The sequence below is a fragment of the Pleurodeles waltl genome, chromosome 12 (genome assembly GCF_031143425.1).
Source record: "Pleurodeles waltl isolate 20211129_DDA chromosome 12, aPleWal1.hap1.20221129, whole genome shotgun sequence".
Classification (NCBI taxonomy): domain Eukaryota; kingdom Metazoa; phylum Chordata; class Amphibia; order Caudata; family Salamandridae; genus Pleurodeles; species Pleurodeles waltl.
Genome location: NC_090451.1, coordinates 491,155,188 through 491,180,760, shown reverse-complemented (window position 1 = coordinate 491,180,760; position 25,573 = coordinate 491,155,188).

Below are 25,573 nucleotides of genomic sequence, written 5' to 3'. Positions count from 1 at the left end.
GGAAGGGCGTCAGGCACTGATGAAGAGCAGCATCATGGTGAAAACAGTGGTTTGTTGTTTTAAGTTTGCCATCAGTAACATCTTTTTACACTCATATTCTGGATGGCAGTGAGGAGGACGGGCTCCAAATAATCCTGAAAGTGCTGTCTCACTTACTTCTGATAAAGAATCACACTGTGGGCACTTTTACACTTTAGGAAGACCGGGTATGTAAGCAATCATGTATTGAATTGCATTTTGAAAGGAATAATTGAGTTTAACTTCAATGAATGAATTGGTAAATACGTGCAGGTGTACTCATTTTATAGAATCATTGGAAAAAAATATGTTTTAATTCAAGGGACGAGACAGATTATTATTATTATTATTATTTAGACGAGGGTTGGTGCAGCATAAAAAACTTTGAAGACCATTACCTTCAAGGGAGGGGCACAAGAAAGGGCAGACTCCTACAGTCATACGTGGTGCAATTTAATGTAATCACATCACAGGGGCAAAGGTCATATTATGTTATCTTTAATGACATTACTACAACGCAAATTATTTTTTTACACCGAAAAACCCTACCACGTTCTTGTCACACAAAGTGCCAGCGCCTCATTCTGTTGTGAGTAGACTTTATTGATAGTAAGGATCCTAAACTAAGACCGATGTGAGCTAGAGCAGTTTTGGGGATAGGGAACTAACTAAACTGGCCGTTTACTCAGGCCTTAGAACAGCGAGTCTTCGGAGGGAGAGGAATTCCGAAAAAATAATTATATTGTTTTTATTCAAGTGTAGTATTCTCTTTATTCAGGCATGATCATTCTTCATATAGGGTTAAAGGTACATACCTTTAATTGGATGTAAATTTCTCCATTCAGTCTTTCTGATGACCTCTTCGTGCTGTATAAAAGACCTAGCTAAGGGAACGTGGTAGAAAACCGAGAATGGAAGCTGTCTTGCAATGAAGAGTTTTGGAGTTACATTGTAATCACATTAATGTTTCATGATGAACATAACCTCGCAACCTTGCTGTGTGCAGTTTTTCATTACGAGTGGCACTTTCAGGAAATTGCGGTTACGTTTAAATAATTTCATAGTGTAAATAACTCTTGGCATACAATACCATCAGTTGGCTGTCTCTGAGAGTAGCATCTTCAGTAGCTGTGCTCGTGCAAAGCTGATGGCTACTTTTCTTGAATGAGTCATTTGTTTTCCCTTCTTTAGTATTAGTGAATATTTCTTTATTTCTCTCAGCAAGCCACTGTGAAAATGAGGGCCTTCTCCGAAGTCTGTCATTCAGGTAAACACTGCTCTCTTCCATTGGTTTACGCTGAGGAGGACACAGGACTTTTTCAAACCCAAAATTTAAGTTTTTTTTATTTGAAGTCAATCTTTCCACTGTTTGAAAGCTTTCCTTAATATCCTGTAATACAAAATATATCTGACTGCTTTAACATATACAATTAAAAATAAAATACAAACATCAATGAATTTTCTTTAAAAGTATCGTCTCAAATTCAAACCGTAAGTATGCTACTTTTCATTAAAGTCTTCACTAGTAAATATTCCTTTCATCTACATAAAAGCTTAATTGCAGTTCAAAATTCTAGTTTTGTGGAGAGTTCCACAAAAACAAACATTTGAAACCAGATCATATTGCCTAATGGAATAGAGATCTTGAATAAACATACCTAACTAATTAATTAAACACCTTAGGAGGGCTGTTTCCCCGCGTGTTTGTTAAAATTGTAACTTTTTAATGTAACTGAATTTATATTTTTATTTTCTCCGTATCGGTCATCCGTTCTGTGGGTTTGATGACAGCGATAGTAGTAATCTACAACAAACAAGTAGTGGAAAGATTGGGTAATAAGAGCTTCCACCAACTAATAAAGAAAAACTGAAACTCCTCTATTCCAGGCGATTGTATACTGGGCAGCACATTCACAGTCAATAATCTTGCCCTATATGTCCTTCGTAGGCAATTGAAAACATGAAGATACAACAAAAGTTATTACCGTACTCAATTATAACCATAAAAATTATCTCTGATCAGTGTATTATTACATCTTCGATTCCATATGCAGACTTGTTTAGAACATTTAAATTAGAAACACAAAATCCACAAAATCACAGTTACTAATCACCCAAATAGACAATTTGTTACTAAAAAAGGTCCTTGTTTTCTAATAAGAGTCCCAGTAGCGTGGAAGGTATCAATCATGTTCATGGTTCCTCATCTAATAGGAAAACAACAGTGGACATGTAAAAATTTGAAACACAATTCCGTGAGCCTTCCAGTAAGTCAAAATCAAACTGGAAGCACAAGAAGACCAAGCGGGATTTTTCCCAGTCCTGCACTCTCAAAGTCATAAGTCAAGAGAACCTCAGGGTGCTTTGCGTACTCGCTCTAGGTCTCCAATCAAAGCCCAGATTCCACAGATTATCCCTATGCAAATTGAGTTTCCAAGCCTCCTGGCAACATCACAGTAGACTGAGACCTTCAGGGAGGCCATGTTGCAAATTGTAGGCACTCTTCTAGATCCCACTGTGCACCTTCTGGCCTTAAAGAGCCCAGAGGCCTTCATCGGGTCTGTCCTCGCTTCCTTCTGTGAACCCACCTTCTACTGAGAAGTAGTAAACATCTGCCAATCTAGGACCAGAATCCTCTATAAAACGCTCCGACTTAGAGCCAAATCCATCTTGAACAAAACCAAAGTTAATGCCAGCTGCTTGCTCGAGAACTATAGTCATGCTATCTAAGACATGGCTGTCAAGTCTTGTCGACTGTACCTGAGGAATTTTGGGCCAATTTGGCACACACCAAGCGCAATGGTCAGGATGCCGCAAACTACAATAAAAGCTCTGGACTGGGCACTACTGACTGCTAGGCACAGGACTTGGCAATAGCATGCTGCTCTGCAGGTACCCTTGGATGTAATCCACGGGCTTAACTGGGGACATACAGGACTTTTTAAAGGGCGTGCCATTCAAAAGTCTTACCTGTTTGTAAAGAAGACCTATTTGGAGCTAAAATGTTCCCTAGGCCTTTCTATGCCTGCAAGACCGTATCCTTAACAGTTTTGTCCCTTTCAGGGCTACTCCAGAAGATAGGTGTACAAACTCATGCCAAGCCCCAAAGCCCCCACAGCAGGCACCCTAGTCCTGTTGGGGATCAAGGGGACAATATCCAGGCAACTGTGAAAGCAAACTTCAAAGCCCTCTGTCCCTCCAGCATCCACTTCAAAGCCATTTGTGTTTGTACTTAGCAGCACACACCTACCCTGTGGGAGGCAGGATCAGATATTTCCTCCAAGGGTGGCAAAAGTAACTTTCGACAGGAGGGTCATCGAGGTTGTTCAACAAGGCTATGCCATGCCAGTCCTTTTTGACCCGCACACTTTCCACTCACATCAGAACTTCTCTGAGAAGAGCATTTGTTCTCCTTGCTCCAACAACTGCAGGCTCCTTTGGTCAAAGGAACCACAGAGAGGGCCCTGGCCCATAAAACAGGAATTGGTTTTGCCTCCCATTATTTCCTTGTGCCAAGGAAGGATTATTTCTCTGTGCCGAAGAAGGGTGAAGACCTTGGTCCTATTTTAGATCGCCACCCTCTGAATGAATTCTTCTAAAAGGAAAAATACAAAATGATCATGCTGGTTCAGGTTCTGTCTGCCCTTGATCCAGGGGACTTTCTGGTGCCTTTGGACATTCAGGAAGCTTAGTTTCATGTATCCGTCCTGTAGCCCACAGATGCTACCTGCGGTCCCAGGTAGCCCTGGAGCTTGTTCAATTTGCTGTGCTTCCCTTCAGCCGCAGTAGTGCCTCTCAGGTGTTCATGAAAGTGACTGCAGTTGTTTAGGCACACCTTTGAAATTTGAAGATCCCAGTTTTACCCTACCATGATGACTGACTGTTGGAAGTGGACTTGTCACACAGTCAGTCATAAACCATCTCCAGATGACGGCAAACCTACTGATATCGTTGAAGTTCATGGTCAACATGCTGAAGTTACACCTTACTCCTTCAAAGAGTCTTCCTTTCATTGGAACCATCCTGGGTATGGTGGAGTTTCACTCCCCCCCATGAGTCCAAGACATTTGGGCCATTTGGGCCATGATCCCAATATTGTAGCCTCACACTGTGTCTTGGAGAGAGTGACTCTGAGGCTTCTGGGACTCTCAGCATGGTGGTATATGCCAGCCCTGCAGTGGAAACTGAAATCTCAGTGGGTCCACCATTACAGGAACCTATCAGATTTCATCCAGGTTTCAGAGAAGACTGCAAAGGATCAGCAGTGGTGGCTCAACTGCAGTTGAACAGGAGGCAGACCCTCTCACAGCATCAGCAAGAGCTGACGGTAGTGACTGATGGATTGCTGCTGGGATGGGAAGGTGATAAAGAGGTGAAGATCAGAGTATTATGGAGTCCAGCAGAGACCTGTCTCCACATTAATTTTGATTTGCCATTGGCCTGGAGCAGAAGGCCTTTCTATCATCCATCAAAGGGAGGCTGGTTTTGCTGCTCACGGACAGCACCTCTCCCAAGCGACACTGCAACAAGCAGGCTGAAGCCTGTGTCTTAAGGCAATTTGCCGCTAGAGCCATATGCAGTGACATGGCATTTCCTCAGTCGTGGATCACCTGGAAGGATCTTTAAATGCAAGGGCAGAGAAACAAACAACGAATGGTGGTTACACCCCAAGATGACACAGGGCATCTTACAGCAGTGGGAAGAACAGTGGAAACATGGCTACATTTTTTTTGCCTCCACCATTAAGATACAATATCAAGACTTTTATGTGCTGGAATTTCCAAGAAGGCACTCTCAGAGCAGAGGAATTCACTTATGCTGGCCTTTTCACTGCTGCTGCTAGTCCCCAAATTCTGAAGAAGATTAAGAATGATTAGGCCAAAGTCATCCTAGTGTCAAGATCAAGCACGGAGAGTGTGGTACCTGGAACGTCTGGCATGAGCATCTATTCTAGGATCAGGATACTTCTTGGGCAGTGTAGGAGGCTGGCCTGGTTTGTAGTGAGTACCAAGGGGTACTTACACTCTGCACCAGGTCCAGGTATCCCTTATTAGTGTAGAAGAGGTGTCTAGTAGCTTTGGCTGATATAAAAGGTAGCTTAGCAGAGCAGCTTAGGCTGAACTAGGAGACGTGCAAAGCTCCCACTATACCACTGGTGTCATATGCACAATATCATAAGAAAACACAATACACAGATATACTAAACATAAAGGTACTTTATTTTTATGACAATATGCCAAAAGTATCTCAGTGAGTACCCTCAGTATGAGGATAGCAAATATACACAAGATATATGTACACAATACCAAAAATATGCAGTAATAGCAATAGAAAGCAATGCAAGCAATGTACAGTCACAATAGATTGCAATGAGAGCACATAGGTATAGGGGCAACACAAACCATATACTCCAAAAGTGGAATGCGAACCACGAATGGACCCCAAACCTATGTGAGCTTGTAGAGGGTCGCTGGGACTGTAAGAAAACAGTGAGGGTTAGAAAAATAGCCCACCCCAAGACCCTGAAAAGTAGGTGTAACGTGCACCTAAGTTCCCCAGAGAGCACAGAAGTCGTGGTAGGGGAATTCTGCAAGGAAGACCAACACCAGCAATGCAACAACGATGGATTTCCAGACGAGAGTACCTGTGGAACAAAGGGACCAAGTCCAAGAGTCACACTCAAGTCGTGAGTGGGCAGATGCCTAAGAAATGCCAGCTGAGGGTGCAAAGAAGCTGCCACCGGATGGTAGAAGCTGTGGATTCTGCAAGAACAAAGAGGACTAGGAACTTCCCCTTTGGAGGATAGATGTCTCACGTCGTGAAGAAGCTTTCAGAGGTGTTTCCACCCAGAAAGACCGCAAACAAGCCTTGCTAGCTGCAAGGGTCGCGGGTAGGGTTTTTGGATGCTGCTGTGGCCTAGGAGGGACCAGGATGTCGCCAATTGCGTGAGGAGACAGAGGGGGCGCCCAGCAAGACAAGGAGCCCTCTCAGAAGCAGGCAGCACCCACAGAAGTGCCGGAACAGGCACTACGAAGAGGAGTGAACCGGAGCTCACCCGAAGTCACAAAAGAAGGTCCCACGACGCCGGAGGACAACTCAGGAGGTCGTGCACTGCAGGTTAGAGTGTCGGGGACCCGGGCTTGGCTGTGCACAAAGGAAATCCTGGAAGAGTGCACAGGAGCCGGAGCAGCTGCAAATCACGCGGTACGCAGCAATGCAGTCTAGCATGGGAAGGCAAGGACTTACCTCCACCAAACTTGGACTGAAGAGTCATTGGACTGTGGGAGTCACTTGGACAGAGTTGTGGAGTTCCAGGGACCACGCTCGTCATGCTGAGAGGGGACCCAGAGGACTGGTGATGCAGTCTTTTGGTGCCTGCGGTTGCAGGGGGAAGATTCCGTCGACCCACAGGAGATTTCTTCAGAGCTTCTAGTGCAGAGAGGAGGCAGACTACCCCCACAGCAAGCACCACCAGGAAAGCAGTCGAGAATCAGCGATACAAGGTTGCAGTAGTCGTCTTTGCTACTTTGTTGCAGTTTTGCAGGCGTCCAGAGCAGTCAGTGGTCGATTCCTTGGCAGAAGGTGAAGAGAGAGATGCAGAGGAACTCTGATGAGCTCTTGCATTCGTTATCTAAAGAATTCCCCAAAGCAGAGACCCTAAATAGCCAGAAAAGGAGGTTTGGCTACTTAGGAAGGAGGATAGGCTAGCAACACAGGTAAGAGCCTATTAGAAGGAGTCTCTGATGTCACCTGCTGGCACTGGCCACTCAGAGCAGTCCAGTGTGCCAGCAGCACCTCTGTTTCCAAGATGGCAGAGGTCTGGAGCACACTGGAGGAGCTCTGGGCACCTCCCAGGGGAGGTGCAGGTCAGGGGAGTGGTCACTCCCCTTTCCTTTGTCCAGTTTCACGCCAGAGCAGGGCTGGGGGATCCCTGAACCGGTGTAGACTGGCTTATGCAGAGATGGGCACCATCTGTGCCCATCAAAGCATTTCCAGAGGCTGGGGGAGGCTACTCCTCCCCAGCCCTGACACCTTTTTCCAAAGGGAGAGGGTGTAACACCCTCTCTCTGAGGAAGTCCTTTGTTCTGCCTTCCTGGGCCAAGCCTGGCTGGACCCCAGGAGGGCAGAAACCTGTCTGAGGGATTGGCAGCAGCAGCAGCTGCAGTGAAACCCCAGGAAAGGTAGTTTGGCAGTAGCCGGGTCTGTGCTAGAGACTCAGGGGATCATGGAATTGTCTCCCCAACGCCAGAATGGCATTGGGGTGACAATTCCATGATCTTAGACATGTTACATGGCCATGTTTGGAGTTACCATTGTGACGCTAAACATAGGTAGTGACCTATGTATAGTGCACGCGTGTAATGGTGTTCCCGCACTCACAAAGTCCGGGGAATTTGCCCTGAACAATGTGGGGGCACCTTGGCTAGTGACAGGGTGCCCACACACTAAGTAACTTAGCACCCAACCTTTACCAGGTAAAGGTTAGACATATAGGTGACTTATAAGTTACTTAAGTGCAGTGGTAAATGGCTGTGAAATAACATGGACGTTATTTCACTCAGGCTGCAGTGGCAGGCCTGTGTAAGAATTGTCAGAGCTCCCTATGGGTGGCAAAAGAAATGCTGCAGCCCATAGGAATCTCCTGGAACCCCAATACCCTGGGTACCTCAGTACCATATACTAGGGAATTATAAGGGTGTTCCAGTATGCCAATGTGAATTGGTGAAATTGGTCACTAGCCTGTTAGTGACAATTTGGAAAGTAATGAGAGAGCATAACCACTGAGGTTCTGGTTAGCAGAGCCTCAGTGAGACAGTTAGGCATCACACAGGGAACACATACATATAGGTCACAAACTTATGAGCACTGGGGTCCTGACTAGCAGGGTCCCAGTGACACATAACAAACATACTGAAAACATAGGGTTTTCACTATGAGCACTGGGCCCTGGCTAGCAGGATCCCAGTGAGACAGTGAAAACACCCTGATATACACTCACAAACAGGCCAAAAGTGGGGGTAACAAGGCTAGAAAGAGGCTACTTTCTCACAGGCAGGATCTCTTGTTGCAAGGTCCTGCACATTAGCTTGTGGAATCTGTACCTCCATGTATAGAGATGAAGCCGTCACATCTGATTGCATTCAATCATCCTCCCGAGATTGTTGATGGCATCCTTGTTGCACAGTGCTCTTCTACAAAGTTTGTCTATGCCAGGCACAGGTTCAAGTTTGTAGCCTGATGTAGCACTCCCAATACCGACCCATTACAGGCCAAGCTGTTGCATATTTTATTTGTTTTACCCCTCGTCCTGCAAGGACTTGCTGTTAATTTTTTTAACCTTTTCGTATTTTTACTTTTACTGGACCAGCCACCCTTGTTCAAATAACCTGCTGTGATGAGGTTTCTAAAAGGTTTAACTCATTTGGTTCCTTCAAAAACCTTCATGATACCAAAGAGGGAGCATAATTTGTTTCTCACTTTTCGCATGTATATGCCATTCAAATGCATGCAATGCTGCCCTTTACATCTCCTGACCCTGAAGACTGTTTCTCTAGTCACAGTGACCTTGGCTTGTCGCATGAGCAAACTACAGGTTCCCCCAGGGCAGCCAACCTTTACCACCTTTTTACCAGATAAAGCATTACTGCTAACCAAACAGGCCTTTTTGCCTAAAATGGTTAGTGCTTTTCAAATTGCCAATCCATCACTCTTCTAAAGTTCTTTGCCCCACCTGACCCCTCGAAAGATTAGGAGAGACTTTATCGGTTGGATCCCAAAAGAGCTTTGAGTTTCTACACTGATTGCACCAATGACCATTGGGAAGATGGTCAACCCTTTTGAGGGGTCTCAGAACCAGATAAAGGCAAGGTGGTGCAGAAAAGAACCTTGACGAGGTTGATAGTCCTCTGCATCAAAATCTACTAAGCATAGGTCAAGGAGCACCTCAGGAGGGGTTCAGGACCAAGGCTGCTACCACTACGCTGGGAATAATCTGTAGGTGAGTAGCATGCAGTTAGGTGGATTATTCACCAGGAAAAGTCTTACGAAGGGTAAATAACTTGTTCTTCAGGGACAGGCTGTGCAAGCAATGCAGAATAAGTGTTGTTTGGCCTGATCCTTGCACACCAAAGAGGAGTTTTTCCACTTATTAATATTTTGTAGATTTTTTCAGATGGAAAATGGTTAGAAATTGGGTCTCTAGTTGGCACAGGGTTGCACTCCGTCCAAGTAGGGACAACAATCTTAGTCAGGGCAAGCAAGATACAGATTAAAAGTTCACCTATGCTCACCCTCTGGTAGCTTGGCTCAGAGCAGTCAGGCTAAACTAAAGAGACCAAGTGTAAAGTATTTGAGCACACTCACAGTAACACAGTGAAAACACCAAAAAAGTACTCCACACCACTTTAGAAAAATAGCCAATATTTATCTGAGTTAAACAAGACCAAAACAACAAAAATTCAACATACACAAGTCAAGGTATGAACTTTGAAAGGTTAAATCAAAATGCAGTGCTTAGAAGACAACAGCTCCCACCCGGGGCTATTTGGTTGCACTGGACCACGGCAAATCCAAATGTTTAGTCCGATCGCAATGGAGCACAGGCCGGGCAAGGGAGTCAAGTAGACCCCCTGACAGTACCTTGGTTGTGCCGAGGTTCGGGGATGATGATTTCATCCACAGATTGGATGTGTCGCGCTTGCAGGCGATGCGTCGTTTTCTGATCGGGCAACGTCATTGACCCGTCAATGTCCAGAAGCAATGAGTACTGTTTCCGATGCGTCGGCCAGGCCGGGGCTGCATTGTCATTCGGGTTTGCTGCCTCACGCAGTCAGCATGCGGTGGGCGTGGCTTCGGTTCAGGCACCAGCAAGAATGGCCTTTCTGCAGGGGGTCAGTTTTTGCGTTGCAGCACCACACTCACCACCAAGGGCGGAGGAATAGATCTGGCACCACTTGGCAGAGCAGGACTCTCAGCAGATGAGTCCAGGTGTTGGTAGAAAGATGCAGGTGACATCTTTGCTGTCCCTGAGACTTCAGAAACAGGAGGGAAGCTCAGTCAGGCCCTTGGAGGAATTTTAGATTGCAGAACGTAGAGAGTTAGAGCCAGTCCTCTCAGTCCCAGGCAGGAAGTAGCAAGCAGCAGGCCTACACAGAAGACCAAACAGCACAGTGATCCTTCTTCCTGGTAGAATTTCCTCAGTCCAGAAGTGTTATGAGTTTATGGTCTCAGAGGCCCAGTACCTAAACCTAAATGTGCCTTTAAATGCTGGGGAGACTTCGAAGAGTGGTTTTGAAGTACCCCAGGTGCATTTCAGCCCAGTCCCGTCTGCCAGGAGTTCTGTTGGGGTTTTAATTCCTTTGTGTGAGGTTAGGCCACTACACTTTGAAGTGTGAGAGCCCTTCCACCCTTCCTGCCCAGGAAGATCCATTGGTATTCAGCTGGAATGCAGGGGCAGTTCAAAGTCCTATATTTATGGCTGTCTGGATAGAATACACAAAGGAAGCTGTCACCTAACTTTACACAGACCAGACATGGATTGGAGGCATGCTAAAGCACAGGATGGTTAAAATAAGAAAATGCCAACTTTTCTAACAGTGGCCTTTCAGACCTTCAATTTAAAAACCACAATTACCAAAAAGATGTAGTGCAGAGACATCAAACTCCATTTTTCTATTTTTCCCTAATTGGAAATTACACTTAAATATATTTTAAGGCAATTCCTATACTAGCCTATGAGAGAGATCGTCCTTGCAATAGTGAAAAACGAGTTTAAGAGTTTTTTTACTACCTGAACATGTAAAACTTAAAAGTACATGTCCACATTTTTAAATACACTGCACCCTGCCCTTTGGCTAACCAGGACCTGCTTCAGGGGTGTCTTACATGTAATAGGAAGGAGGGTTCGGACCTTGCAAGTGGGCACACTTGCCAGGTCGAAATGGCAGTTTAAGCTGCACACACAGGCTCTGCAATGGCAGGCCTGAGACATGTTTGAAAGGCTACCTTAGTGGGTGGCACAACCAGTGCTGCAGGCCCACTGGTAACATTTGACTTGCAGGCCCTGGGTGTAGGAGGCTGGCCTGGTTTGTAGTGAGTACATAAGGTACTTACACCGTATACCAGGTCCAGTTATCCCTTATTAGGGAAATATAGGCAGTGTTCTAGCAGCTTAGGTTGTCTAGAGGTAGCTGTAGCAGAGCAGCTTAGGCTGAACTAGGAGACATGCAAAGCTCCCACATAACCACTATAGTTACACAGTACTTTTACACAATAAAAGACAATACCCAGTGTTACCAAGAATAAAGGTACTTTATTTTAGTGACTCAAGGCCAAAAATATCTTAAAGGCAATACTCCTTCTGGAGGTAAGTATACACAATATATACACTAGTAACCACACTCAGGTAAGTAAACAGTCATAGAAAAGTGCAAACAGTAGAAAATACAATAGATTGCAATGGGCCGAGGGGCAACACAAACTATATACTAAAATAGTGGAATGTGAATGACAAATTCCCCCCTAAGCAAGTGTAATGTGTAGAATGGCGCTGGGAGTGAAGAGAACACCAAACGTAAGTAAAATACCCCGCCCCAGAGCACCGGAAAGCAGGAGTAAAGTACAGCAAGTTTCCTCAGGGCACACTACAAGTTGTGATAAGAGATTCTGCAGGAACCAAGCAAGACTGCAAGCAACAAACAATAGATTCCTGGACCTGAAGACCTCTGAAGAGAGAAGACATAGAAGAGTCCAGGAAGGACAGGAGCCCCAGCCAACTTAGAAGATGGTGCAAAAGTGGATTCTCTAGTAAGAAGAAAAGTACAGAAGAGCACCAAAGAAGATAGCTGTGGGTTCCTGCTTGGTGCAGGTGATGTCCCACGTCAAATTGTTGGATGCAGGCTGTTTGAGTCGCTGAATTCCGCCAACAAGCCTTGGTTCAAGCAAGTACGCGGTTTGCATTGCAATGCACTGGGTACCTAGGTACCATATACTAGGGACTTATAAGGGGGATCCAGTGTGCCAATCAGAATTGTAATATGGAGTCACTAAACTGTAGTGACATATTTAGTAGTAGAGGGAGCATAAGCACTGGAGTTCTGGTTAGCAGAACTTCAGAGACAAAGTAAGCATACTGACAACCCATATAGGCCACAAACTATGAGCACTGGGGTCCTGGATAGCAGGATCCCAGTGATACAGGCAAACCATACTGACAAACAGGCAGAAATTGGGGGTAACATGCCAATTAAGATGGTACTATCCTACACAACCCTCCCACCTCCCCCCAAAATGAGGGACAATAAGGCTTACCTTGCCCAGATGAGTCTTGATTGTCTAAGTGGAAATATTTGGAGAGTCCATCTGCATTGGAGTGGCTACTCCCAGGTCTATCTTCCACTGTAAAGTCCATCCCCTGTAGGGAAATGGACCACCTCAACATTTTAGGGTTTTCCCCTTTCATCTGTTTTAACCATAAGAGAGGTTTGTGGCCTGTTTGAACAATGAAGTATGCGGTTTGCATAAAAAAGGAGCTGCCTGGACCCAGGAGGGACCTGGGGGTCTAAACTCGGACTGAGGAGACAGAGGGGGCTCTCAGCACTTTACAGAGCCCTAAGAAGACCAGGCAGCTCCCAATAGAGTCCCAAAACACGGGGACAAAGAAGACGGAAAGTGCGGTCACTGCAGCACTACACTGGAAGATCCCACGCCACCGGAGAATAACTCAGGGAGCTGTGAGTCGCAGGATGGAGTGCTGGGGACCTGGGCTATGCTGTGCATGAAGAGCTTTTGGAAAAAGTGCACAGAAGCCCAAGGAGCTGCAGAAGACCCTGGGGAGGCAAGCTCTTACCTCCACCAAATCTGGTAGCTGGACCTTCGGACAGTCTGGGTCACCTCGGTCCACCACCTCTGTTCCAGGGAGCCCGCTCGTCATCAGGACAGGACTCCCATTGTACTGGTTCTCATCGCAGACGGGTTCCTGGAGAAGCAGGGAAGTGACTCTGTCACACCACAAGAGACTCCTTCAGTTCTTCTGGTGCAGGGTGAAGACAGGCAGTCCTCAGAGCATGCAACCTTGAAAACTGTTACAAATGCTGGCTGCAGCTTAAGTTGCAGGTCACACGAGTCGTCCTGGATATTTTGTTCCAGTTACAGTGGTTCCTGGAGCAGTCTGTGGTTGATCCGATGGTCAGAAGCTGAGGCAGAGGATGCAGAGGAGTCCTGGAGGAATCTTGCAAAGCGAATCTGAGGAAACACCCAGAGGAGAGACCCTAAATAGCCCTGAGAGGGGGTTTGGCTACCTACCCAGGTATGCACCTATCAGGAGAGGTCTCTGACATCTCACCTGTTGGCACTGGCCACTCAGAGGTCCTCAGAGGGTCCCCACTCCTTGGAATCCAAGATGGCTAACATCAGGGACACTCTGGAGGAGCTCTGGGCACCACCCCTGGGGTGGTGATGGACAGGGGAGTGGTCACTCCCCTTTCCTTTGTCTAGTTTCGCACCAGAGCAGGGACTGGGTGTCCCCAAACCGGTGTAGACTGGATTATGCAAGGATGGCACTGTTTGGGCCCTTCAAAGCATTTCCAGAGGCTCTGGGAGGCTACCCCTCCTGTGCCTGTAACACCTATTTCCAATGGGAGAGAGTATAACACCCCTTTCCTAAAGGAAATGCATTGTTCTGCCTTCCTGGGATTGAGCTGCTCAATCCCCAGGAGGGCAGAAACCTGTCTGTCAGGTGGCAGCAGCAGGGACTGCAGTGGATACCTCATAGAGCTGGTTTGGCAGTACTGGGGGTCCATGGTGGAGCCCCCAGTGTGCATAGAATGGGCCCCCCAATCTAGATTTCGACTGGCTGACATTTCTATGATCTTAGACACCTCACATGGCCATATTCAGGTTTACCATTGTGAAGCTACATATATGTAATGACATGTATGTAGTGTCCCCCCACTCATGAAGTCTGGGGAATTGGCCCTGGACAACGTGGGGGCACCTTTGCTAGTGCAAGGGTGCCCTCACACACAGTAACTTTGCACCTAGCCTTCAGTAAAAGAAAGGTTAGACATCTAGGTGACTTATAAGTTACTTAGTGCAGTGTAAAATGGCTGTGAAATAGTGTGTGCACTATTTCACTCAGGTTGCAGTGACAGTCCTGATGAAAGGTTTATCTGAGCTCCTTATGGGTGGCAAAAAAAATGCTGCAGCCCATAAGGATCTCCTAGAACCCCAATGCACTGGGTACCTAGGTACCATATACTAGGGACTTATAAGGGGGATCCAGTGTGCCAATCAGAATTGGAATATGGAGTCACTAAACTGTAGTGACATATTTAGTAGTAGAGGGAGCATAAGCACTGGAGTTCTGGTTAGCAGAACTTCAGAGACAAAGTAAGCATACTGACAACCCATATAGGCCACAAACTATGAGCACTGGGGTCCTGGATAGCAGGATCCCAGTGATACAGGCAAACCATACTGACAAACAGGCAGAAATTGGGGGTAACATGCCAATTAAGATGGTACTATCCTACACAACCCTCCCACCTCCCCCCAAAATGAGGGACAATAAGGCTTACCTTGCCCAGATGAGTCTTGATTGTCTAAGTGGAAATATTTGGAGAGTCCATCTGCATTGGAGTGGCTACTCCCAGGTCTATCTTCCACTGTAAAGTCCATCCCCTGTAGGGAAATGGACCACCTCAACATTTTAGGGTTTTCCCCTTTCATCTGTTTTAACCATAAGAGAGGTTTGTGGCCTGTTTGAACAATGAAGTACGCGGTTTGCATAAAAAAGGAGCTGCCTGGACCCAGGAGGGACCTGGGGGTCTAAACTCGGACTGAGGAGACAGAGGGGGCTCTCAGCACTTTACAGAGCCCTAAGAAGACCAGGCAGCTCCCAATAGAGTCCCAAAACACGGGGACAAAGAAGACGGAAAGTGCGGTCACTGCAGCACTACACTGGAAGATCCCACGCCACCGGAGAATAACTCAGGGAGCTGTGAGTCGCAGGATGGAGTGCTGGGGACCTGGGCTATGCTGTGCATGAAGAGCTTTTGGAAAAAGTGCACAGAAGCCCAAGGAGCTGCAGAAGACCCTGGGGAGGCAAGCTCTTACCTCCACCAAATCTGGTAGCTGGACCTTCGGACAGTCTGGGTCACCTCGGTCCACCACCTCTGTTCCAGGGAGCCCGCTCGTCATCAGGACAGGACTCCCATTGTACTGGTTCTCATCGCAGACGGGTTCCTGGAGAAGCAGGGAAGTGACTCTGTCACACCACAAGAGACTCCTTCAGTTCTTCTGGTGCAGGGTGAAGACAGGCAGTCCTCAGAGCATGCAACCTTGAAAACTGTTACAAATGCTGGCTGCAGCTTAAGTTGCAGGTCACACGAGTCGTCCTGGATATTTTGTTGCAGTTACAGTGGTTCCTGGAGCAGTCTGTGGTTGATCCGATGGTCAGAAGCTGAGGCAGAGGATGCAGAGGAGTCCTGGAGGAATCTTGCAAAGCGAATCTGAGGAAACACCCAGAGGAGAGACCCTAAATAGCCCTGAGAGGGGGTTTGGCTACCTACCCAGGTATGCACCTATCAGGAGAGGTCTCTGACATCTCACCTGTTGGCACTGGCCACTCAGAGGTCCTCAGAGGGTCCCCACTCCTTGGAATCCAAGATGGCTAACATCAGGGACACTCTGGAGGAGCTCTGGGCACCACCCCTGGGGTGGTGATGGACAGGGGAGTGGTCACTCCCCTTTCCTTTGTCTAGTTTCGCACCAGAGCAGGGACTGGGTGTCCCCAAACCGGTGTAGACTGGATTATGCAAGGATGGCACTGTTTGGGCCCTTCAAAGCATTTCCAGAGGCTCTGGGAGGCTACCCCTCCTGTGCCTGTAACACCTATTTCCAATGGGAGAGAGTATAACACCCCTTTCCTAAAGGAAATGCATTGTTCTGCCTTCCTGGGATTGAGCTGCTCAATCCCCAGGAGGGCAGAAACCTGTCTGTCAGGTGGCAGCAGCTGGGACTGCAGTGGATACCTCATAGAGCTGGTTTGGCAGTACTGGGGGTCCATGGTGGAGCCCCCAGTGTGCATAGAATGGGCCCCCCAATCTAGATTTCGACTGGCTGACATTTCTATGATCTTAGACACCTCACATGGCCATATTCAGGTTTACCATTGTGAAGCTACATATATGTAATGACATGTATGTAGTGTCCCCCCACTCATGAAGTCTGGGGAATTGGCCCTGGACAACGTGGGGGCACCTTTGCTAGTGCAAGGGTGCCCTCACACACAGTAACTTTGCACCTAGCCTTCAGTAAAAGAAAGGTTAGACATCTAGGTGACTTATAAGTTACTTAGTGCAGTGTAAAATGGCTGTGAAATAGTGTGTGCACTATTTCACTCAGGTTGCAGTGACAGTCCTGATGAAAGGTTTATCTGAGCTCCTTATGGGTGGCAAAAAAAATGCTGCAGCCCATAAGGATCTCCTAGAACCCCAATGCACTGGGTACCTAGGTACCATATACTAGGGACTTATAAGGGGGATCCAGTGTGCCAATCAGAATTGGAATATGGAGTCACTAAACTGTAGTGACATATTTAGTAGTAGAGGGAGCATAAGCACTGGAGTTCTGGTTAGCAGAACTTCAGAGACAAAGTAAGCATACTGACAACCCATATAGGCCACAAACTATGAGCACTGGGGTCCTGGATAGCAGGATCCCAGTGATACAGGCAAACCATACTGACAAACAGGCAGAAATTGGGGGTAACATGCCAATTAAGATGGTACTATCCTACACAACCCTCCCACCTCCCCCCAAAATGAGGGACAATAAGGCTTACCTTGCCCAGATGAGTCTTGATTGTCTAAGTGGAAATATTTGGAGAGTCCATCTGCATTGGAGTGGCTACTCCCAGGTCTATCTTCCACTGTAAAGTCCATCCCCTGTAGGGAAATGGACCACCTCAACATTTTAGGGTTTTCCCCTTTCATCTGTTTTAACCATAAGAGAGGTTTGTGGCCTGTTTGAACAATGAAGTACGCGGTTTGCATAAAAAAGGAGCTGCCTGGACCCAGGAGGGACCTGGGGGTCTAAACTCGGACTGAGGAGACAGAGGGGGCTCTCAGCACTTTACAGAGCCCTAAGAAGACCAGGCAGCTCCCAATAGAGTCCCAAAACACGGGGACAAAGAAGACGGAAAGTGCGGTCACTGCAGCACTACACTGGAAGATCCCACGCCACCGGAGAATAACTCAGGGAGCTGTGAGTCGCAGGATGGAGTGCTGGGGACCTGGGCTATGCTGTGCATGAAGAGCTTTTGGAAAAAGTGCACAGAAGCCCAAGGAGCTGCAGAAGACCCTGGGGAGGCAAGCTCTTACCTCCACCAAATCTGGTAGCTGGACCTTCGGACAGTCTGGGTCACCTCGGTCCACCACCTCTGTTCCAGGGAGCCCGCTCGTCATCAGGACAGGACTCCCATTGTACTGGTTCTCATCGCAGACGGGTTCCTGGAGAAGCAGGGAAGTGACTCTGTCACACCACAAGAGACTCCTTCAGTTCTTCTGGTGCAGGGTGAAGACAGGCAGTCCTCAGAGCATGCAACCTTGAAAACTGTTACAAATGCTGGCTGCAGCTTAAGTTGCAGGTCACACGAGTCGTCCTGGATATTTTGTTGCAGTTACAGTGGTTCCTGGAGCAGTCTGTGGTTGATCCGATGGTCAGAAGCTGAGGCAGAGGATGCAGAGGAGTCCTGGAGGAATCTTGCAAAGCGAATCTGAGGAAACACCCAGAGGAGAGACCCTAAATAGCCCTGAGAGGGGGTTTGGCTACCTACCCAGGTATGCACCTATCAGGAGAGGTCTCTGACATCTCACCTGTTGGCACTGGCCACTCAGAGGTCCTCAGAGGGTCCCCACTCCTTGGAATCCAAGATGGCTAACATCAGGGACACTCTGGAGGAGCTCTGGGCACCACCCCTGGGGTGGTGATGGACAGGGGAGTGGTCAATCCCCTTTCCTTTGTCTAGTTTCGCACCAGAGCAGGGACTGGGTGTCCCCAAACCGGTGTAGACTGGATTATGCAAGGATGGCACTGTTTGGGCCCTTCAAAGCATTTCCAGAGGCTCTGGGAGGCTACCCCTCCTGTGCCTGTAACACCTATTTCCAATGGGAGAGAGTATAACACCCCTTTCCTAAAGGAAATGCATTGTTCTGCCTTCCTGGGATTGAGCTGCTCAATCCCCAGGAGGGCAGAAACCTGTCTGTCAGGTGGCAGCAGCTGGGACTGCAGTGGATACCTCATAGAGCTGGTTTGGCAGTACTGGGGGTCCATGGTGGAGCCCCCAGTGTGCATAGAATGGGCCCCCCAATCTAGATTTCGACTGGCTGACATTTCTATGATCTTAGACACCTCACATGGCCATATTCAGGTTTACCATTGTGAAGCTACATATATGTAATGACATGTATGTAGTGTCCCCCCACTCATGAAGTCTGGGGAATTGGCCCTGGACAACGTGGGGGCACCTTTGCTAGTGCAAGGGTGCCCTCACACACAGTAACTTTGCACCTAGCATTCAGTAAAAGAAAGGTTAGACATCTAGGTGACTTATAAGTTACTTAGTGCAGTGTAAAATGGCTGTGAAATAGTGTGTGCACTATTTCACTCAGGTTGCAGTGACAGTCCTGATGAAAGGTTTATCTGAGCTCCTTATGGGTGGCAAAAAAAATGCTGCAGCCCATAAGGATCTCCTAGAACCCCAATGCACTGGGTACCTAGGTACCATATACTAGGGACTTATAAGGGGGATCCAGTGTGCCAATCAGAATTGGAATATGGAGTCACTAAACTGTAGTGACATATTTAGTAGTAGAGGGAGCATAAGCACTGGAGTTCTGGTTAGCAGAACTTCAGAGACAAAGTAAGCATACTGACAACCCATATAGGCCACAAACTATGAGCACTGGGGTCCTGGATAGCAGGATCCCAGTGATACAGGCAAACCATACTGACAAACAGGCAGAAATTGGGGGTAACATGCCAATTAAGATGGTACTATCCTACACAACCCTCCCACCTCCCCCCAAAATGAGGGACAATAAGGCTTACCTTGCCCAGATGAGTCTTGATTGTCTAAGTGGAAATATTTGGAGAGTCCATCTGCATTGGAGTGGCTACTCCCAGGTCTATCTTCCACTGTAAAGTCCATCCCCTGTAGGGAAATGGACCACCTCAACATTTTAGGGTTTTCCCCTTTCATCTGTTTTAACCATAAGAGAGGTTTGTGGCCTGTTTGAACAATAAAGTGAGTCCCAAATAAGTATGGTCTCAACTTCTTTATGGCCCAGACCCACAGCAAAGGCCTCCCTCTCTATGGCTGACCAACACTTTTCTCTAGGGGTCAACCTCCTACTGATAAAAACAACAGGTTGATCCTGGCCCTCTGAATTCAGTTGTGATAGCACTGCCCCCAACCCCCAGTTCAGATGCATCTGTCCGGACAATTCTTTTTTTAGAGTAATTAGGGCTTTTGTAGGACAGGTGCAGTACACATAACCTGCTTAAGCTCCTCAAAAGCTCTTTGACAGCTGGCTGTCCACAATACCTTTTTAGGCATCTTTTTAGAGGTGAGGTCATTAAGAGGGGCAACAATGGAGCCATAGTTTTTAATGAACCTCCTGTAATACCCAGTGAGACCAAGAAAGGCTCTGACCTGGGTCTGAGTAGTAGGGGGAGCCAAGCCTAAAATAGTCTGTATCTTCCCCTGTAGTGGTTCAATATGTTCTCTACCTATCAGGTGGCCCAGATAAACCACTTTCCCCTGCCCTATCCTGTATTTTGAAGCCTTGATAGTGAGGCTGGCCTTCTGCAGAGCCTCCAAAACTTTAAACAGGTGGACCAGGTGGTCATCCCAGGTGGAGCTAAATACAGCAATATCATCTAAGTATGCTGCACTGAAAGCTTCCAGACCTTGAAGGACTGTGTTGACCAGCCTCTGGAAAGTGGCAGGTGCATTTTTCAAACCAAAGGCCATAACTGTAAATGATAATGTCCTCCAATGGTTGAAAATGCAGTCTTTGCCTTAGCATCCTCTGATAACTTGTTCTGCCACTATCCTGCAGTCAAATCAAAGGTGCTGAGGTACTTGGCAGAGGCCAGTGTATCTATGAGCTCATCTGCCCTAGGTATAGGGTGAGCATCTGTTTTAGTTCCAGTATTGATCCCTCTATAGTCCACACGAAACCGCATTTCTCTCCTTCTTTGCTATGAGGTTTAGGGACAAGCACCACTGGGCTGGCCCAGGGGCTATCTGAGTCCTCAATAACACCTAGGTCCAACATTTTCTGCACCACAGACTTAATGCAGGCTCTGAAATGGTCAGGCTGCCTATAAATCTCACTTTTGACAGGTAAACTGTCTCCAATATCAATGGTATGTTCACACCAAGTAGTGGTGCCAGGTGTGAGTGAAAAGAGGTTAGAAAATTGGCCTAGTAAATTCTTACAGTTTTCCCTCTGCTCTGTTGTGAGGCAGTCTGCAAGTACAACTCCTTCCACTAAGCCATCAGCTTCAGTGTTGGAGAAGAGGTCAGGGACAGCGTCACTCTCTTCCTCCTGCCCCTCATCTCTGGCCATGAGTAGGGTTAAATCTGCCCTATCATAGTAGGGTTTAAGGCGATTGACATGAAGTACCCTAAGGGGACTTCTGAGGTACTGGGTTTTTCAGAACCAGTACTGATCCGGTAACCCAGTGGTGCCAGGGTACACCCAAAGACCTCGGGTACTTTCCTGATTCAGACCACAGAAACTCAGAGTCTTCTGGGTGAAGTCAAAGATCGAATTTATTGGCTGCAACCAAGTAACAAGCGTCCTAGAAGTACAACAGCACGGTTTGTATGTTCTCAGGAGACTGTGTGTCAATGCAAAGTCAGGTTTCCTTATATACAGTTTTTTAAGCTTCAGGCAAACATTCTTGACATTTTGGTTGGTCATTCACATGTTTTCACTACAAAGGAAAAAACAGTGTCATGATGAAACCTCATATTTCATGTCATCCAACCCATAATAAATTACCCGGCAAGGCCTAGTATTTTACATCAGATAAGTGTGGAACCCCAATAAAAACGGGCACCTTGCCCTCGTAAAGTAAGAAGAAGAAAAGAGCAGGTGCAGGTGTGAGCAAGATTAGGCAGGGTGTGTGAGCGATAATAAGGGTTTTATGGCATGGTGTGCCTTGATGCTATCTGATTTGGCCACTGGGAGAGGGACTGACCAAACAGGTTTGGCCTGAGGCAATGGTTCCAGCTTGCCCAGGTCAGAGAAAAGTCAATCAAGGTGTACTTGTCCTTGGAATCAAATCTGACTGTATTATAAGCCTATGTGAGGGCAACTTTTAAAAATGGCTGCCGTGTATAAAATGGGAGCCACGAGTGCAGGACGAAAATGGCGATTTCGAGGTGAAAACGCTGCTGGAATTGAGCGAAAATGCTCATGCTTAGTGTACTAGTCATTATCGGTCTTTTGATACTAAAATCGTACTGCTGTGGCAAAGTAAATTACATGGGTCCAGAATTTTTAGAACCACAAACCCTCCTTTTGCCCTTACATAGGCAATAAACCTATTCTCATGCTAATCTGAGTCCAGGTCTATGTTTCTAAAGTCATTGAGATGTTGCTGTAACATCATCCTAGTATTTAGCTCGTCTCTTGGTGCAGGTTTCCTTATGCATGATGTAAGACAGAGGCCACATATCGCAGGAGCACACTGCACGCATAGACAGAACAGGAAAAGAATGGCCAAGATCATCCCAATGACCATCAGTATCTTCCATCCCCATGCTGATATCAGTTCCCAGAACCATCCCATTAATGACCAATCTCCTCTATCTAAATGAATAGATTCGGAAATTCTATGCAGTTTGGAGATGGCCTGGTATACTGTTGGAGCGTTATCTGGGACAAAAACACAGCAACTCGATTGGATCAATGTACATACTCCACCCTGGTCTGCAAGTATGACATCTAATGCGACCCTGTTCTGAAGGGTCATAAGACGATCCGACTGGAGCTCAGCAGTCAAGTTACCAAGGGCACCAGCGGTTTCAGCCACGGTGGATTCAACCACTCTTATCAATTGCCTTATGCTCCTGCTGTTACCTATTTGTCCCCAGAACGGCAGAAAACCCTTTACGAAGTCCCCAAATTCTTGTCCTGCAGTGTCTTCTTCACTGAAGACGCCTCTAACTATCCTTGTCTTGTGGTAATCTGCCGCTGCTGTGTAGGTAGGGGGCAACAGGAACGAAACGAAGCATGTGCCCGAAAAGTCAGGGGGCAACCATGTAAAGGCTCTATCATGGCAGATGAAATAGGTACCCTTAGCTGCCAAGAGCGGAGGGGAGGTCTGAGATGCGAAGACATATGTCTCAGTGCAGATGCTTTCCCCTAGCTGAGCTCTGGGATTCTTGTCAGTACCTTGCAGACACAGGTGACCCTGATGGGGTACAACCCAAATCAGGGAAGATATCTTAGCTTGCTGTTTCTCACTCATTGTGGCTTCATATCCGGTCATGTTCCATCCTATATATGCTATTGTCTCATCTCTGGGGATAGTCTCGTAGAAGATATTGTCCTTCATCATGTCTATGATACCTTTAACTAAAGCATTTTTCTTAGGGTTGTCTTCCGCAAAACGTAGGGGGTAGTGTGCATAGATGAATATCGTTCTGAATGCCCACACAGAACCATTGTGGCTGAAAGGCAGGATCAGATAAGGGATACCTTTATCTGCTGTGTGAGGCATAAGGCCACACACCCAACAGTTAGTTGTATTTATCACTAGTTGGTGTTGGTGCAAAAGCTGGATGAAGGAGTTATTAATGAACTCTAGTCTCCTAGCAGATTCATGTTTAGGGAGGAGTTGAAAAGAATGTGGGGAAACAGTGGAAGGAGGAGGTGTAGACGAGGTAGTGGGTGCCAATATCACGTTAAAACAGAATAAAACATATCCTATAAAAAACATAAGTATACTAAATAACATAAAAATGCACAGCAGCAAAAACCGTTTCCTGGTTATCGTTTCACATATTCTCTTCTTGAAACTCAGTCTTTCAACATGTTCTCCATTTTGGAAAGATTCCATCCTCTAACCGTTGCCGTTCGTGGCGGTTGGTTTACTTCACTTAGGAGTGTTCTGAATGTTCCAGGCCGCCCTAGAACAAACCAGACCTGTAGACCTTGTGTCCACAGGCTACCCCCCTAAGTCTTTTCAGCCACGATCCTACAGCTGAACCCGGATGGAGGTTCGAAAAACACAAAAAACAAACAAAAAGTCATTCAAAAATAATTTTCCATATTGGAGAACTTTGCTAAAGGGAAGAAAAGTAAACTGTTTTATTTGTCCTTTATTCTTGGTCGTAGATTATAACGGTTAGTCCCAGGTATCGTGTGGTCCTGAAAAAGGAGTTCAGGTTCTGTAGTGTCCAATCGAACTGACGGTGATACTGCTGATTGTAAAATGTCATCACTTTCTTTCTCAGTGAGTGTTCCTTTTATTATTAGAACGAGGTGCGGTCCGGGCCACCTGGGCTGCTCGTTTTTGGTTCGCTGAAAGTTCTTTATTAAAACCCAGGATCCAGGCTCAATGGGATGACCTGGAGATTCAGAGACCGGAGGCAGGGTGTCGTGGACCTGTTGATGTAAAACACGCAATTTAGCCATCAATTCATACAGATAGTCAAGCAAAACAGGGTGCTCTATCTCGCTAAACTTCTTGGGCCTGGGCACTCCCCATATATTGGCCGGGCGGCCAAAGACTATTTCATAAGGACTAAGTTTCACTCGTGAATGCACAGTCATTCTGGTTGATAGGAGTGCTAAGGGTAGAGCGTCAGGCCATTTAAGACCAGAGCTTGCTTGTATCTTGGCCAATTTTAGCTTTAGAGTGCCATTATAGCACTCCACTAATCCAGCTGATTGGGGGTGATTTGCAGCGTGAAACTTTTGGTTTATGCCTAGCCCTTCGCATACTTTCTTCATCACTTGACCCACAAATTCACTTCCATTGTCACTCCAGATCATTCTCGGCATTCCGAATCTAGGTAAGAACTCTTTCACAAGGGCTTTGGCTGTGGATAGCACAGTATTGTCTTTTAGGGGATAGGCTTCCACCCATCTTGAAAAGGCACAAACAACAACGAGTACGTATTTTAAGTTGTTGCACCTCTCCATGTAGATGAAATCTAGCTGCAAAACCTCAAACGGATACGTAGGAGGTGCAAAATGACCAGCTGGAGTTGGGGTTCCTCTACCAGGGTTGTGTTTCAGGCATACCATGCAATTTTTAACCACATTTTCTGCGCACTTGGGAATTCCTGCATTTTGCCATACTGGGGCCAACAACTTACAAATCCCTTTCACACTGATGTGAGCCATTCCATGAGCCATTGTAACTACTGCAAGCACATACGCATCGGGTAGCAACCATCTTTGATGTTCTGACAACTCGACCCAACAACCATTCGCATCCAATTTACCCGTACTTTCTCTCCACACACTCAATTCTCTCTCTGTGGCTTCAGCTTGAATCGATTTCACGCTTTCTATCGTGTCTTCACACATTCCAACATCACCAATCCATCTTGCAGGGCCCGCGACATACATTCGGCTCATCACATTCCTTGCCGTTTCTTTTGCGACCTCGTCAGCAAATGCATTCCCACGACCAACATCATCAGTCACCTTTTTATGTGCGCTACACTTCACAATCGCAACTTGCAACGGTAAAGTAAGTGAATCAAGGAGCTCATTTACCAACTGACCATGCTGTATTTTAGTTCCATGCGAGGTCAGGAACTCACGTTCCTTCCACAAACGCCCAAAACTATGGGCCACACCAAACGCATATTGGCTATCGGTATAGATAGTCACTTTCATTCCTTTTGATACTGTACATGCTCTTGTTAGGGCTATTAACTCAGCTGCTTGGGCTGAATTGTGTGGGATACGTGCAGCTTCAACAATCGTACACAAAGTTGTCACAGCATACGCCGCAGTCGTGTCACCATTCGTGAGCTTAAAGCATGAACCATCCACCCACAAAGTACCATCACTCTTTGCAAGGGGAGTGTCCAGAAGGTCTATTCTCCCTTTCGTTTCTTCTTCTGTTCTATGGAGACAATCATGTTGTTCAGAAGTATCTAACTCCGTCACAATTGGCAATAACGTAGCTGGGTTAAGTGTAGTGCATCTTTTTATATGTACATGGCTTGCTAACAATGTCAACTTGTAACCTGACAATCGAGCACTAGTTAAATGCTGTGTCTTGGTTCTGTTTAACAACGTGTCCACTGCATGTGGAACCATTACGATTAATGTGTTATTCATCACTAAACCAGCAGACTGTCGGATAGAAACAGCAGTTGCCGCTGCCGCTCTTAAGCAGCTTGGTAGTGCCTTAGCTACTGGGTCTAAGGTTGAAGAGAAATAGGCGCATGGACGCTCCCTGTCTCCAAACTGTTGTGTCAAAACTGCTAACGCACAACCTTCTTTCTCATGGA